Below are 18015 nucleotides of genomic sequence, written 5' to 3'. Positions count from 1 at the left end.
CAAGGACATTCCAGCACCAATAATACAATATTTGGGCAACAACCACTGATATAAATATAATTTCTTTGTAACTATATCTCTGAATCACTTTATTAATATACTGTACCTATTATAAGTCTTATAATAAAATCTAATAAAATAGAAAACAAAAAGATGAAAATAAAAGAAGATCCCCACCACTTACATTCAGTCATTCCATACTCCACAAATACCTGCTAAACATTTCCTATGTGCCAGAAACTTTTTGTTGTGGACATGCAGAAATAAACAAAATGAATCCTTGTCTTTAAGAAACTTAGAATCACTCCAGGTTTCTTGTGTTGTAATATTTCACAAATAAATTTCAGAATCTAAATGATGAAACACAGTTCTGAAGCTGATTTGAAACCAGTAAATGAACAGGCAGAAATAGCCCGAGTTCCAAGACAATCACCAATACCTGTTTTAAAAGGCTCCAAAGGCTGTCCCAATACAATTTTCCACTAAGCCAACCATATACGTGTCATCTGTTCAGCGGCAAATGTAGCAGGACAATAGTTGATGAAGTTAATCAAAAATCCGTAGTTGGAAAGAGTTCAGGAGCAAGCTGTCACAAAGCAGATGAAACCAGCTCCTCATTAACTCACACAGGTCTGGGTTCCTTCTCCATCATTCCTCCCTTTGAAATGAGTCTAAGCAAACAGCCCTCGAGAACCTTTCTGCTTATCGGCACCAACAAGAGAAAGCCATGGTCAAGGGAAAAAGAAGAAGACACCTGTGGAGGTTTTCTATGTATTAGGTGAAAATCTATCTAGAACATATGAAACATCACTGTGTTTTCTTAAAGCGGATTGTGGACATAATTTACACTCTTCTTTATGGGCTTTCTCCATCTATCTCCGTCTATCTCCACTTATCTTTGTTTTGTTTTGTTTTGTTTTTTTATTTTTATTTATTTTGAGAGAGAGAAAGAGCATGCGTGCTCACATGTGAGCCGGGAGAGGCAGAGAGAGAAGGAGAGAGAGAATCCCAAGCAGATTCTTCACTGTTAGCACAGAGCCCGAAGTGGGGCTTCATTTCACAGTTTGGGAGATCATGATCTGAGCCCAAATCAAGAGCCAGACGCTCAACCAACTGAGCCACCCAAGCGCCCCTTTATCCTTGTTAATAGCTCCACCCATCAGCGATCCAAAGCAGAGGTCTAGAAGTCATCCTTGACCCCTGTACACACCCACATACACATCTCCAATTCACCACAAACCCTGGCAATTGTGCCTCATGAATTCCTTTTGACTCTGTTAACCTGAAAATGAAGGGCCACAGTAAGAGGCAAACGAGCACTTATTTGGCATCAAAGAATTGCAATTCAGGGAGAAAAGATTCAGGTGGCAACCCAAATAGCGTCCTGCTTATAGGATGGAAGGAAGCAAGGGGTTATCATAAGGAGAAGGAAGAGGGACAGTTACATGAGTTGAGGGGGAGAGAAAGCTTTTCTATAGGTGTTAACAGGCTAAGCTGCTCTGGGTTAAACACTCTGTCTTCAGAAAGTCCACAACCATCAGCCTTGTGATCAGGAGGTCCATACTCGCACCGACTTCTCAAGCAATTGTTTAAACAATTGCCATTTTCAATGAGAAAGAATGAAATATGGCCCTTTGTAGCAACGTGGATGGAATTGGAGAGTGTTATGCTAAGTGAAATAAGCCATACAGAGAAAGACAGATACCATATGTTTTCACTCTTATGTGGATCCTGAGAAACTTAACAGAAACCCATGGGGGAGGGGAAGAAAAAAAAAAGAGGTTAGAGTGGGAGAGAGCCAAAGCATAAGAGACTCTTAAAAACTGAGAACAAACTGAGGGTTGATGGGGGGGTGGGAGGGACGGGAGGGTGCGTGATGGGTATTGAGGAGGGCACCTTTTGGGATGAGCACTGGGTGTTGTATGGAAACCAATTTGACAATAAATTTCATATATTGGAAAAAATAAAAAATAAAAAAATAAACAATTGCCGTTTTGCCCGTCCAAACAAAGACAGGTAAGACCATTTCTCTGCAGCGGCCACTCCTGGTCTGTTTTTAAATGGCTCCAGTCATGTCAGTTTTCCACACTCTGTCTCCTGGACTCCATCCCCTACTGCCACTACTTAGTTCAAACCTGCCCACCTCTCGCCTGGACCACCGTGACATGCTCCTCCTGGTCTCTCTACCCATCCTATACGTGCCCCCCAAGATATCATTCTAAAAGGCCAACAAGAACCTATTTCTCTCTTACTTAAAATCTTCCCTATGCTAACCATTGCCTTCTGAGTGAACACGAAACTCCAGCACAGCTGGCCCTTTCATGACCTGGCCCTTATTTACTTCTTTAGCCTCACTCCTCATCAATTCTCAAACCAAACTTCCTAAAATTTCTTCGCTACCCAAGGAACATTCTGTGCTTCTGCTTGGGACATCCATCCACTGCACTGTTAACCTATCCAACTTCTACCCATTCTTTAAGGCTCAATTCTGTTCAATTCCACAAAATTGCTACTGGATTTCCAACATGTGCCAGGCACGGGGCTGCCTTCAGCGCACGTGTACTGAGCTTGCATGTTTATCGGTCACCACTTACATGTTACAAAATCACTGCCAGAGACCTTTGAATGACCTACGGATTTGGCTTACCTGTGGACTTGGAGTTTGGCAATATATTCTTTTAGCCAGTTGCCATTTGTATGTGGCAGACGTTCCTGTAACGATAATTTTATATCTGTATAATTTTCAAAGTTCTTTCATGTACAGCAGTCCCCCCTTATGCACAGGGGAGATGGTCCAAGACCCCCAGTGGATACCTGAAGCTGTGGACAGTACTGAACCCTATATATACTATGTCTTTTCCTATAATATACAGTGATGATAAAGTTTAATGTACAAACTAGGCACAGTAAGAGATTAGTAACGATAACTAATAATAAAGAGGAACAATTATAGCAATATGCTGTAATAAAAGTTATATGAATGTGGTCTCTCTCTCAAAATGTCTTACTGTACCGTACACATCCTTCTTCTTGTGATGAGGAGACCTGATCAAATGCCTAGTGATGATGGCCAACAGGCACATGAAAAGATGTTCAGCGTCGCTCCTTGTCGGGGAAATACAAATCAAAACCACACTCAGGTATCACCTCACGCCAGTCAGAGTGGCCAAAATGAACAAATCACGAGACTATAGATGCTGGAGAGGATGTGGAGAAACGGGAACCCTCTTGCACTGTTGGTGGGAATGCAAATTGGTGCAGCCGCTCTGGAAAGCAGTGTGGAGGTTCCTCAGAAAATTAAAAATAGACCTACCCTATGACCCAGCAATAGCACTGCTAGGAATTTATCCAAGGGATACAGGAGTACTGATGCATAGGGCCACTTGTACCCCACTGTTCATAGCAGCACTCTCAACAATAGCCAAATTATGGAAAGAGCCTAAATGTCCATCAACTGATGAATGGATAAAGAAATTGTGGTTTATATACACAATGGAATATTACGTGGCAATGAGAAAAAATGAAATATGGCCTTTTGTAGCAACGTGGATGGAACTGGAGAGTGTGATGCTAAGTGAAATAAGCCATACAGAGAAAGACAGATACCATATGGTTTCACTCTTATGTGGATCCTGAGAAACTTAACAGGAACCCATGGGGGAGGGGAAGGAAAAAAAAAAAAAACAGGTTAGAGTGGGAGAGAGCCAAAGCATAAGAGACTGTTAAAAACTGAGAACAAACTGAGGGTTGATGGGGGGTGGGAGGGAGGAGAGGGTGGGTGATGGGTATTGAGGAGGGCACCTTTTGGGATGAGCACTGGGTGTTGTATGGAAACCAATTTGTCAATAAATTTCATATATAAAAAAAAATGCCTAGTGATGAGATGCTGTGAGGTGAACGACGTAGGCATTGTGACATAGCATTGAGCTATTACTGATTTTCTGAAGATACATCAGAAGGAAGATCATTTGCTTCCAGGCTGGTTGACCATGGGTAACGCAAACCACGAAAAGCGACACCATGGATAAGAGGGGACTACTGTACTTTTTTTTTATTTGCTCCTAACATAAGCCCTTGGACGTGTAGGAGTTTCTATTTTAGAGATGAGAACTAAGTATCATAAAATTAATGGGCTTGACCAAGAGCTCAGAGTTCATGAGTACGGCTGGCATTTAAATATATTAGGAATTAGAGTATTCACCGAGGTGGATACACATTGAACTCCTGTGAAATGGTGTCTGATGCCTGTGTAAAGTACAGTATTTGACATATGGTATAGTTCAGGAAAGGCTGCTGTTGAAGATAAATTCCAATTATCTAATTACCAAGTCCACCATGATTTAGGTGAATGCAGCCTGAATGATTCCTGCTTGGCAGAAATAGTAAAGGATACATAAATGGAAGTTAGAAATGACTGTATATGTCATACGATTCCAACATCACCAAGAGTCACGGGCTCCTCGTAAAAATACAGACTTCCAATTGTTCCAAAGGCAGATGGGTTGAAACCAACTGAAAAGCAAAAGAGAAAGTTTCTAAATCCTTCAGGTTATTTGACTAATCTCATCAGCAAGTGAAGAACATGAAATAAGCGTAGAAACAGGACGCTGGCCTGGACCAGCAAGTCCACTCCAGAATTTTTCACTGATACTCCCATGTCACCCTTAAGAATTCTGGTTGTGCTCCCAACTGTCAAGTGCTTCTAGCTTCAGCAGACCTGATGGGTTGTCATTTAGGAACAAGGCCCACTCTCTTCATTGCTTTATTTGTACTAGTACAGTCTGGCATCTGTGTGGCAGCCTTTGTATGTGTCAGTGGGCTTCATTATCAAGGTCATTAGGGCATTATCTCTGAATATGGTGATGTTTCTAGAATGTTTGGCTATTTGCACACAGGCGATGGTAAGGAAGCCAGTATAATTACGCGGATCCAGAACTGAAGTAGCTTCAAAACCTGAACTTCAGTGAAAGAGTAAGAGACCCACATGCAATAACATTAGTAGTGAACCATATTATTGATGCCCCTTCCAGGCGCTCTTATTATGATGCTGGATAAAAGCAGAAAGGAGACAGGCATGTCTTAGATTCCTACTATATGTATGTATTACGTCCTCATTTCCAAATTGCGCCCTCTTATCTGAGATTTGCAGCCTTGCCTACACTTACTTATGCCACTAATAAATGTTCTCATAGAGGAAGATCCATCAAGACTTACTTACATCCCAACTGACTAAACTCTCCAACTAATGCCTCATCGAAGTGGATCACTGGGCCTCAGATGAGTCTACTTTGGATCCTGTGGTTCTGGTCACTTAGACCACATCGTGACTACAGACGAAGGAAGAGAGATCAATTGGGAAACATTTTTGCTTGGTTTTGCTTTCAGTTTTTCTTGCTGACACCTTGTATTTTATAAGTAATCTGTGTTTGTGGAAGAAAAATCAGAAAATCCCAAGAAACAAAGAGTTTCCATTGTCAGCATATTATAGTTCAACTGTTTATCTTTTTATTGGTCTATTTTAACATTTATGAGCTGCCTAATGTGATTATCTTGAACTACAGAGACAGAGGGCAAATCAGGAAATCAAAAATGGAACTCATGTATCTTGAAATCCCATCTCTATGAAGCACCACGGCTGCATGAGTCGCCCAAACTCAGGAATTATTCTCCCAAAATTTTCGTTAGACCCATCACACAGCTCACCTTAGAGGAAAACACAACAGCCCCCTGGTTGTCCGGGAGATGTGATGCCTGAGACTGCTTCCATGCAGGCTTTACTAACCAGGCAAGAGGTACTAGTGAAGAAAAGTAGGTTCTAGTCATGGAGACATGCATCCCCAGGTATTGGCAGGACTGTAGTGCCGAACATCATGAATTCCTTCTTAGGTTGAGACCTTCTGCCTTACGTTAAAAAAAAAAAAACAATGGTTTCCTCTCCATATAAGTCCAAACCATATCAACACTTTGGGTGACCATATCACGTTCACATCAAACATTATACACAAGTGCCCAATGGAGAACCAGTCTAGGCTATAACAGCACAGAAAGATAACTTAAACCCACCAAACCCATTCCCTGCCATCTAATTTGACAACACACACCCCAACACACACACATCAAATATAAGATACTACTAGTTTTTCCCTTTTGGAGAAAAGAAAACTAAAGCAGAGAGAGGCAGTCTCAAGCCCTAAGTCTCACGGCTAGTCACTGGAACAATGAAGATAAGAGACCAGGTCTGTCTAGGCTTCAAGGCCTACTTGTCAAGGCCGTACTGAAATATCCTTCAAGCCCACCAACAAAATTCAGGTTCTCCCGAACCTAGATGCCCACGGAATGCGTGGGCATACCTTTTGTGACACTTCTGTTTCTTCCCAGCATGATTTTACCTCCCAATGCCTGCCACCATGTCTTTTTTGCCCTTCCGGTTTCATGGTGAAAAAACACAGCAGGATCACCCACATTGCAAAAACAAACCCTGGGGCTGACAGTGCACTTCCTTCAGCCCCCGAAGCTCACCACCAGTGTCCACCTCAGACCTCTCAGAGAGAGGAGGCACATGGCCAGCCTGAGAGACGATGAATGCCCTAAATACCAACAGATGTTGAACTTTTTCAGCCAAACTACGATAAGTCATACCAAAATGGCCCAGCCTTCCTCTCCAGACCTGAGCAGAGAGAGATGGGAAGGATGGTTTGGAGGCCTGCTGATGATAAATGTCTACTTTGGTTACACATCAGGGGGGCATTTTGGAGGGAATGCTGTTAAGAACAACAGGCATGAACAGACTTCCCTTTAATATTGGTGATTAAACAAAATACTACTCATTTGGTTCTCATTTATATGTTGCTTTTCACGAGAATTACAGTTCTAATAGAGGTCATAAACTCAAATGTTTACAGTGCTGAGAGGTAAAGTGTATGAGTAAAATGAACCCAGGAGAACAGTATAAGAAGAAGGATAAAAAGGAACTGACACTTGGCTTCAATGTCAGGGACGATACGATGTGGTATGGAGTGTGATGGGCTGGAGAACATGTGCCTTATCTAAAGGACGTAACCTTGCCTCAGCTCTGGCCTCTCATCACTGTGTGGGAAAGCAGGGCCAGCATCGGCAGTCCTTCCAGTTTTTCCAGAAAAGCTGAAAGCCCTTATTTTTATGTGAATTATCTTAACTTATAAATATCAGCAACAATTTTTTTTTAATTTAAATATATAGGGACCAAGCAAAATCTATCTAAACACTCTTGGGTTTTGGCCTCTGAATATAATAACTAGACAACTCATAAATTATGAAATCCGGGAACTTGCTGCTCATTATTTAAGTAATCTGGTGATATGCTCACCTGCCCGACACTGTGATTGCAGAAACAGTGCCCCATTCATTTTTTAATATCAAGTACCTACACCGAATATACACTAAGTGCTCAACAAACATTGATGGAGGTCAAGTACAATATCACCACCAAGCTGATCCTTTAGTGGCTATGGTCCTTGGGGACCCCCACGTTACACGGGGAAAACAAAAGGTACTGGCCTGCGATATATGGGAAATGTATTGACCTGATGTCTCCCAGCACCTGGCATCTCAAGCCCAGCTCAGTGTCTTCCCTAATTCTCTTCCAATTCAGTTTCCTTCCCCAACTTTATAATGCCAGTGCCATCAGCGTTTATAATAAAGTCTTTATCAAGAAAAGGAGGAGGGAGGATCTGCACATTTTACTATGATGGATTGAAAACACTGATACACTTGTTGGTGTATTTAGACCATTCATATATAAAGGAATTATTGATGTAGTTAGATTAATATTTACCATATTTGTAACGGCTTCTATTCATTGCCCTTGTTCCTTGTTTCTTTTCTTGTCTTCCCCTCCCCTTTTTTTTTCTGCCTTCACTGGTTTACTTGAGCATCTTATATGATTCCCTTTCTCCCCTGTCTCAGCATATCAATTATACCTCTTTGTTTATTTATTTATTTTTTTAGTGGTTGCCCTAGAGTTTGCAGTACACATTTACAATTAACCCAAGTCCACTTTCAAATGATGGCATACTGCCTCCTGGAGCTGTCCAAGTATTCTCGAACAGAATATTCCCTATCGTTCCCTGCTGTTCCTTATAATGTTGCTGTCATTCACTCACATGTAAGCTGTAATGACTAAATACATTGTCATTATTATTTTGAACCAACTATTATCTGTTAGATCAACTACGAATAAGAAACACAGGGGCGCCTGGGTGGCTCAATCAGTTAAGCATCTGACTTCAGCTCAGGTCACAATCTCATAGTATATGAGTTTGAGCCCGGCATCAGGCTGTCTGCTGTCAGCACAGAGCCTGCTTTGGGTCCTCTGTCCCCCTCTCTCTACCTCTCCCTTGCTCACTCTCTCTCTCGCTCTCTTTCAAAAATAAATAAACATTTTTTTAAAGAAAGGAAATACTTAAAAAAAAAAAAAAAAAAAAAGAGTAAGCCTGGGTGGCTTAGTCACTTGAGTGCCCGGCACTTGATTTCAAGTCTTGTCATGATCTCATGGTCATGAGGTCAAGCCCAACATCAGGTTCTGTACTGAGATGGAACCTTCTTAAGATTCTCTTTCTTTCTCTCCCTTTCCCCCTCCCCTGCTTGTATGCGTGTGTGTTCTCTCTCGCTCAAATTAAAAAAAAGAATAAGAAAAACGAAATGTTTCATCTTACCACCATTTGTTCCTTCTATAATGCTCTTGCTTTATGTAAACCTTTGTCTCTGACCTATATTAAATTCCTTCTCTCAGAAGAATTATTTCCACATCTCTTTCAGCGCAGGTCGCTTGACAACGAACTCCCTCCATTTTTTGTTGTCTGAGAAAGTCTGTGTTTCTTCTTCTCTTTTGAAAGATAATTTCACTGGATACAGAATTCTAGGTTGGTGGCCTCTCTCTTCCAACACTTTAAATATTTTACTCCACTTGCTTCTTGCTTGCGTCATCTGAAGAGAAGTCTGATGTACAAGTGAGGGTTTTTCTTCTCTATTTGTAATGCTCTTTGTAATATCGCTTTCATTTCAAAAGGGAAGGTTATATAATAGTATTAAATAATCTTAAGGGATTTAAATGGTTCTTTCAAAAATTTTTTAAAAATTTTATAAAGGTTATTAGAGCTAGAAAAATCATAATAGAAGGGAAGAGTTGATTGAACTTTCTAAAAACTATTTGGGGTTCATAAGATAAAAATTCAGAGAACCAAATACAAGGCTCCTAAGGCCACCTTCTTATCCCTGAGGATGATAGTCACGTCACATTGAACCTCAGGCTACAATAAAACCACAGAACACTGCCACATAATGTACCGATAAATGAAATACTTCCACCATGTGAAAATATTTATGTTTTCAATCCAAATGGAGCATTTTACCAGCATACCTGCTTCATTACGTCTCATTGGTTTGGGCCCACATCTCGGCCCACCAAGGTATTTCTCCCCATGATTCTGCCATTTAACAAAAATACTTGCTTGCTCTCAAAGTCTGAGGCCAGCTTTTAGGAGATTCTAAGTGGATGCCTTCGGCCACGAGTTGAAGAAATCACCTCTGCTTTCTTAGATAAAAAGAGGGGATTCGTAGAGAGGGAATTAAGACCTCAGAGAATGGACGTGTGCCTGGGTGATCCGGAGAGGAAAATGTACCGGATCTGTCTCTTGAGGACTAAGAAATAGAAAGCACAAGTATCTTTTTGTAGCACCAGCCTCTCTAAACATACTTTCTCCACCATTCTTGGATGTCATCACCCAGAACTCTGATGTTGCCTCCATCTTGAGTGAACGCTAAAATACCTTTGTCTGGTTTGGATTTGCTCAAGAGAGTAGCTAATAGGTCGGAACTCTGCCTCATGACTGAAAGCCAGGGGGTGGGGAGAGAAAAAGCCTTAGGCTTTTTACTATCAGGAGTGAGAGGCCAGGCCCCACACACTACACCATGAAGACAACACACCAGGGGGAATCCCCCCAGTTGAGCAGTTAGGATTGGACACTGGAAAGTCAGATAAATATCAAAGTTCACCATAAATAGGGTATTTTTATTTCAACAAGTATTTTGGAATAACACAGAGCAGAATTGATATTCAGAGGCTCTCTACCACGGCAGGCAGAACTGTGGATCATAATCAGCCTCTGTTCTGAGTGGCTTGCGTTGTAAAATACTTTGAATATCATCCTGATGCCATCCTGTACATAAAGCTATATGAAGCAGATTGAGCGAAATAAGATGGGTGACAGTGTTAGGTAATATAATTTTAGGTCAAATAGAAAGATGCGATTAATAAGTAATGAGACCACTTTGCTGGTGTGGTTTCTAAATGAGCTCCAAGGACAATTCCAAAGGAGGAGCCCAGAGGGTTTTGATCTTTGGCAGCAGCAGGAGAATAAGGAGGCTATGGCGAGGGATAGTCTGGTTTTTGCTGCGTTCGTTTTTTGGATGTAAATGCTGCTCTTTTTAAGGTCCCAGGATAAATGTAGCTATATTTCTTTTTCGAATCTTTCCTGCACAAAGAAAATATGACTGACCAACTGTTCTTAGTCATGAGCTTTGCAAAGAACCATGGTAAGCAACTCGGTCCAAGAAAGGGACTAAACGAAGCATTTCTTTCTAGGGGAGTCAAGGTGTTCAAATCACCTGACATCCACACCAGTGAGAGACAGTTGCAAGGAAAGGCATCGCAATGAGTAACATGAGTACGCATTCAACGGACCAAAAGGATCAACATAAAGAGGAAAAAAACAAACGGGACTCACAAGGTAAAATTTTTAAAAACCAAATTGTAGATGTTAGGGCTGAGAAAACAAACCACCGGAGCCACAGAAAGTCCCTGCTGGAGACAGCCCTGTCTGTGCACTAAACCCTTTTGGTTTTCATCTGCTTGGCTCTGAACACCCAGAGAGGGGCCTCTGTCTGCAGACCTCTCCCCACACCCCACTCCCCCACGTTAGAAGTTGGATCCATCATAACTGAAAAGTTTCCCTCATTCCGAGGAGGCCCATTATTCTTTGCTGTACTTTTAACGACGGTCAATAACTTGTCCCTTTTCCTTCCGTTATTATATTCCTCAGTATTTATAGACGCATCAGTGGTTTCTTTCCTTCAAAATGTGCATATTCAATTCCCTCGATCCCAGCTGACTGCAAAATGCATGATTTTGAAAAGAGTAGGGAGGAGAGGGAGAAACGAGGGTCATCTTTATGATCCTTTGCATATCCCCAGTTTATCAATGTCTCCTCAATAATGTGGAAGGCCAAGCTGGACCAGGCATTTAGTGCTTTAAGTGGGCACATCTACCAGCCCTCCCTACATATTGATCAGCTGATTGATTTTTAAGATTTATAGAAATGCACTCACTGCCAAGGTCTCTGGGCACCTCTATGACAGTAACATTAAGCAACATAAAGAGGTAGATGTTCCTTGTCCCAAAGGCTTCCTCTTGCCACTCAAGAGGCTTTTTTTTTTAAATGCACATTAAAAGGTAGACTTGATGCCATGCACTGAAGGTCATCTGAACAAGGTTTGCTCAGAAAGCAAAAGGAAAAAGTTTTCTCAGCCCTGGAAAGCACCTGTTCAGCAGCAGCAGCAGCTCTTTTTTGTCTGGGTCCCGTTGTCCTTCCTGGATGTCCTGGACGTCCTAATGGACAGGCCTCAGGACTCCCGCACACAAGTGACCACCGCTTCCTTGCCAGTGACAACCTTAGCCCCACTTTGTTTTCTCATCTCCTAGATAAAAATTGGCGAGATTCTCAATCACTGAACTGCCGCTCCCCATTTCCCAAAAGCACCCAATCGAGAATGAGCCTCACTTCCTTAAACCCTCCCTGACATCACTCTGCACAAACCCAAGTCCTATAGCAAGTCTCCCCTGACTCCTCGTCCCCAGACACCCACCCGTGATGCCCCTACTATGTGGTTTCCCTTGCTGCTGCTGCTGCTGCTGCTGCAGCAAGGGAATGGAGTGAATTTTGTTAGACTATAGGAGTGTTTCTGGTGGCTTTTGATGGATAGGCTTTGGCAGTACCTGGAAGTGAGGCACCATAATAAATACTTTAAAAAGTACCCCTGGCGGCGGGGGGGGGGGGGGGGGGGGGGCGCTGCTGAGTGGCTCAGTAGGTTAAGCATCCGACTCTTGGTTTCAGCTCAGGTCATGATCTCACAGTTCCATGAGTTTGAACCCCGCATTGGGCTCTGCGCTGATGGTGCAGAACCTGCTTGTGATTTTCTCTCTCCCTCTCTCTCTGCCTCTTTCTCTCTCCGTCTCTCAAAATAAGATGAGGTAATGGAGGCTATGAAGATGATACACGGCATGAGGTGGTGAACCATGGGTAAAATGTCACCTGTGATTGCTTGGAAGGTAAATAATGTTCTTCATGGACTCGCAGCTCTAGGGAGATGGCTGGAAAACAGAGCATTAGTAGACGTGTTGGCTGTTGCTGGCAGCTGTTGACAAGGTACCAGAAGAAAAAGATAAGTTCAGGAAAGTATCTGCAGGGCGCCAGTAAGAATGAGACAGGTAAGAGTCTGGAAATTCAGGGACTTGTAGGCTGAAAGAAGAAAGCCACTCAACCCCAACTGGGAAAAGAGAAAAGTGAGGTGGCCTCTGACCAATAAGGGCAAATAAGACTCAGCCTTTTAAAGTTTTTTTTTCATTATTTTTTAAACGTTTATTCATTTTTGAAAGAGAAAAAGAGATAGCACAAGCAGGGGAGGGGCAAAGAGAGAGACATGGAATCCAAAGCAGGCGCTAGGCTCTAAGCTGTCAGCACAGAGCCCGACGGGGGGCTCTAACTCATGAACCATGAGATCATGACCTGAGCCTCATGACCTGAGCCGAAGTCGGACACTTCGGCCAACAGAGCCACCCAGGCACCCCTTTTAAGGGTCACTACTATGAACCATTGTTAAAAAGTTTAAGGGCACCTGGGTGGCTCAGTTGGCTGGGAGTCCAACTTCGGCTCAGGTCATGATCTCACTGTCCCGAGTTCCAGCCCCATGTCCAACTCTGTGCTGACAGTTCAGAGCCTGGAGCCTGTTTCAGATTCTGTGTCTCCCTCTCTGTCTCTGCCCCTCCTCCGCTCGTGCTCTGTCTCTCTGTCTCTCTCAAAAATAAATAAACATTAAAAAAATTTTACAACCTTTGAATGGGTTCAAGCATCTCAGAGGAAAGGTTCAACCAAGGGTGTGGTGTGCAGAAAATCCTTTCTGTTAGAATATCTCAGTCCATAGAGACAAAGTGTGGATCTTCCATCCACACCTGACAAACTCAAGGGGCTGGACTGTTAGGATGAGCGAAAGAAAGAACTGGAGTGGGGACAAAAAGGCAAAGAATTACAGAAAATCTAAGAAGTGTGCCTAGAAAAGACTTGTGGGCGTGGCTCATGGAACTGAGAGGAATCAACTAGATCAAGGGTCGGCAAACTTCTACAAAAGGACGTACAGGAAATAGATCCGGTGTTGCAGGCCATATTGTCTCTGTTACAACTATGTAATTCCGCTGTTGTAGGGTCAAAGCAGCCATAGACAACATGTGAATGTTTCTGTTCCAATAAAACTTTGTTAACAAAAACAAGGGGTGGCCTGGACTTGGCCCATCAGCCATAGTTGGCTGACCCCTGAACTCAGTAAGCTTGGAAGTCATTGTACAGCCAAGGAAACCACAGCTGAGATTAGAGAAGTCTGTTATTGGGGCGCCTAGGTGGCTCAGTCGGTTAACTGTCCAACTTTGGCTCAGGTAATGACCTCATGGTTGGTGAGTTCGAGCCCCGCATTGGGCTCTGTGCTGACAGCTCGGAGCCTGGAGCCTGCTTCAGATTCTATGTCTCCCTCTCTCTCTGGCCCTTCCCCTCTCGAGCTCTGTCTCTCTTTCTCTCTTCCAAAAGTAAATAAACATTAAAAAAATTTAAAAAAAAAAAGGAAGAAAAGTCTGTTATTGACTATTTGAAACATAAAACAACTCTATCCCTATTGCTGTTCCAGAGTTCTGCCCGGGGCCCTTTCCTCTCATTTTATATCCCCTCCCTGGTGAGCCCAATCCAAAGATCCTCTAGTTTCAAGAAACAGTTACGCATTTGAGCTATACTGAGTTCAAAAAGGGGGAATTAATTACAAGGGGCACAAGCTTTGTTACTTATTACAAGCACTTGGAAAACCGGGCAGCTAGCTACTCAATAAATCTCTTCCCTCCCCCATCTCTCAGTGTCTCTCTTTCTCTCTCTCTCTCTCTCAGCCAGCTTTCCATGCTCCTCTGTGAATATGCCAGCCTATGATCTTGGTGTTCTAACCAACTACAGCTGAGGAAGCACAGTTAGCATCACCCAGACTTGGATTCTGGACTTTACCCATGATGGTGAGGCAGTTTAGTGGGGGTCAGGGTAGAAGGAAAGGGACCAGGCTGGGTACATAGTGCTGCAAGTATCCTACGAGGCCACATGACCCTTCCTGATGTAGGTCCTCTCTACCACTCAACCTCATGCATCATGACTCTTGTGCAATCCTTCATGCCCCAGCCATCCTGCACTCATCTTGCCACCCTCTTTCTCTCTTATCTTCCAGCCTTCGCCTGAGCTCCTCCCTTGCCTGGGAGCACATTTTCCTCTCAGTGGCTAACTCCTTCTTGCTTACCTCATCTCCAGGTAGGTGGAATTTCCTTCAACCAATCTTCCAAAATAAAGTTAAATGAGTCTCCTCTGTACTCCCCTGCCTTCTGGATCATCAGAGCAGTTAGCACGCTATACTACATACTGACCTACCTTTCCAACAAGCCCATCAACTTTTCAAGGGCTACTTTCCCAGAACTTGTGCCTGTACCTGCCTGGCACGTCATCAGTGATCAATAGATGCTTGCTAAACACATAACCCTACCAACTCCCCAGATTCCCCTTCTTTCTTGGTGCCACCCCGCTGACCTTCCCAATCCATCATTCCAACAACGATGTCACAAACTTTCTCAGTCCCCTCACGCTCTGGATCACCATGCCCTACCAGGCCTGCTCATCCTCAACCCTGATTCAATTCAAACCTCTCTTTTCTTCCTGGGCAGCCCAATGCTGCTGGAAAAATTACAGGCAGATGCTGGATGCTACCATTTCAATCCAAAGTCTCTAGTCTCCGTGGAGAAATGAGTGGAATTTTGTAACTTTCAGCTATTTTGCAACTTTCCTTAGTCTGGCACATTTTCCAGCCTCTAGGCTGCTGTCCTAAAACTTTCTTGGCATGGATTTTGACTTAAGTCTTATTTTCTGGCTGCCATGTTCTGGGCTGCATGGACATGTTGGGGGAGCTAAGACAAGACAGTTCTGTGAGGTCTGCTGACATGGGGACTCAGGTTGTGTCCATGGCAGGGTGTGAGACTATTCAATGGGGTGAGGCGAAAGACAGTGGGATCTACAGGTGCCTTCAAGATGCAATTCAAGATTCAAGGCACAGTGATGTTGACCTAGTAACAGATCCTTAGCCAGTAGAGCATTCTAGGGATTCTGAGAACAGCGAGGTGGCTATCATTCAGATGTATGCTTAAGCCAGCTCCTGAATACTTGTCTGTATACAAGCAAGAAAGAAATAAAAATAGGGAAATATGGCGGTACAGCAGCAGCCACCTGCTGGGGCCACTGGTGGAAACCCACGGTGCCCAGGGGCATTACAGAAAACCCCGACAGAGTGAACATGTCCCTGAGCACATAAAAGATGCTCTGCAACCCCTGAAATAGTTGTGGGGCTCTTTGAGGGGCTTCCGGGTCTAATGAAAAAGGGGATGTGGAGCTGGAGTGACCCAGGTGACCCCACCTCTGGGTCCTGCATTTGCCTCCTCCATACAGGCCATGAGATACAGTCTTCCACAATTTCTTACCTCATTTCCAAACACTAAGCCCAGATTCTGCACCTGCATTCCTGCAACAGGAATGACAGAAATGAGAGGGAGAGAACAGTCTAGAGCACCCATCAGGGGTTGGAGGGCGTGCTGATGAAAAAGAACAAAGGTCGAGTGAGCAGATCTGAGTTGAGGGAGCCTGATCTCAGGGAAACTGAAAGAAAATCCAAACTCATTCTAAACCACCATTGTCTTCCTTTAACAATGGTTCCTTCTCAGTAATCTTTGTATTTTCTGGGGCACCTGGATGGCTCAGTTGATTAAGTGTCTAGCCCTTGGTTTCGGCTCAGGTCATGATCTCACAGTTCATGGGATCAAGCCCCATGTCAGGCTCCACGCTCACAGCAAAGAGCCTGCTTGGGATTCTCTCCCTCTCTCCCCCCACCTCCCTTGTATGCGCTTGCTGTCTCTCTCTCTCTCTTTCTCAAAATAAATAAATAAATAAATAAAGCATTTAAAAAATTATAATCATCTTTGTATTTCCAGTGACACGTGCAAGTGCCCAACCCCTAATAAAAGCAAGATGAATAAATGAATGAACAAGTAGATAAATTAATGACTCCCCTAGCTATGGAGACTTGATGTCTCCTAGAGAAAAGAGATTTGAGAATGATAGACTTCATAGTTAAACTAATATTGGCCCACAGACTTCATCTGGATCCATGAATATGGATACAGGAGATGGTGTCTGTCTTCAGCACAGAGGCTCAGAACTCTGGGGAGGAGGAAAACTTATTCAAATTCAAGCCGTGGCCACATCAACACCTTACCATGTATTAATCACATGGCCCACCCAGAAAAGCCATACCTGCCATGGCCCTCCAGCGTGAGGGCTGAGGGCTGAAAGGGAGAGGAAGCAGCAAGGAAAACAGAAGAAGCAGCCAGCTCCACAAACACGAAACTAAGCCATGGTGGCAGCTTCAGTTTGGAAGGGACAGATGACTTCATCTGAGCTGAGGTCCAACTCAGGAAGGGAGAGGGTGTTTTACTTGCCGTGATCTTGTCTGAATCCCTTTAAGAGTGAACTGTTAGATCAAAATGTACTCCCAGTGTGTGGTTTTCCTGGGCCTGGATGTAAAATGAACTAGGGTTCTTCTTAAGCCATGGCAGGAAAAAAAAAAAAAAAAAAAAGGCTTGGTATGGAAATGCAATAAACTTAAAAGCAGTGGGTCCATTACTTTTTCTCTTAAGAGTGACATTTATCAATAAATATCAGCTTATACCTGGCCTAGACATGTGATATGTAACCATACATGTCACATTTGCAGTGAGAAAGTTCACTGACCAAAATAAAATAAAATAAAACAAAAAATAAAGGAAATCATGCAAATTAAATATTTTCATTATTAGATTTCATTTTCCAGCTGTTTTAACTTAATAGAATTTTTTTCCTTAATTTCAGACTACATCATGCCTTTTGGCTGAACGATGATTATCTTTCCAGCCCAGTGGCCTTTTTCTGTCAATGGCAATTAAATCCACAAAGATGATTTGCTTTCTAACCGTTTAAGGTTCTCGTGTTTCCATCGCGCATCAGAAATTTTGCTCAAGTCAACCAAATTTTGTTAGGTAAATTTTATTTAATAAGACAGGATCCAAATCCCCAAATTAAAATGCAAACATCTTAGGGGCTTGCTAACTACAAGGTGTTTTATTGTGTGATTACTATTCTAGGACTTTATACATAGTGAAAAGTTGAAAACCAGATCTTTTGGTCTGTTCTTTTTTGTTTTCTTAAAATTTTTTTTAATGTTTATTCATTTTTGAAAGACAGAAAGAGACAGAGCACAAGCAGGGGTGGGTGGGGTGGAGAGAGAGGGGGACACAGAGTCCAAAGCAGGCTCCAGGCTCTGAGCTGTCAGGACAGGGCCGGACACAGAGCTGGAACTCACAAGCTGTGAGATCATGACCTGAGCTGAAGTCGGATGCTTAAGCTTAACCAAGTGAGCCACCAGGTGTCCCTCTGTTTTGTTTTCTTAAAGTGTATTTTCTGAGCTCGTCTCTCTTTGTTCCCACGTAAACGTCCGCAAATTTTTTTTAATTTTTGGTATGATTGTGTGACTACATATTTTTTGCATGGGATTTTAAATTTCTATATTTCAAATGATCATTAACTACCGCTTAGTTAGCACAGATGA

General features: G+C 42.9%; 2 long non-coding RNA genes across 4 annotated transcripts in view; both read right to left on the bottom strand.

Annotated features, from left to right (window-relative positions):
* LOC102899948 overlaps window positions 1-18015 on the bottom strand; it is a 141488-nt gene that overhangs the window by 45868 nt on the left and 77605 nt on the right. The window lies entirely within an intron of this gene.
* On the bottom strand, window positions 73-8271 carry LOC123383832. Of its 2 annotated transcripts, none has more exons than XR_006594097.1 (4): window positions 5704-8271; window positions 4326-4512; window positions 2648-2712; window positions 73-586 (listed from the first exon to the last, which is right to left on the bottom strand). It is a non-coding gene; the product is annotated as an uncharacterized LOC123383832 (long non-coding RNA). The 2 variants fall into 2 exon arrangements; XR_006594098.1 differs by lacking the exon at window positions 5704-8271 and adding an exon at window positions 5219-5695.

The sequence above is a fragment of the Felis catus genome, chromosome A2 (genome assembly GCF_018350175.1).
Source record: "Felis catus isolate Fca126 chromosome A2, F.catus_Fca126_mat1.0, whole genome shotgun sequence".
Taxonomy (NCBI): domain Eukaryota; kingdom Metazoa; phylum Chordata; class Mammalia; order Carnivora; family Felidae; genus Felis; species Felis catus.
Note: the sequence above shows the minus strand (reverse complement) of the source record. Positions and strands in the feature narration are given on the sequence as shown.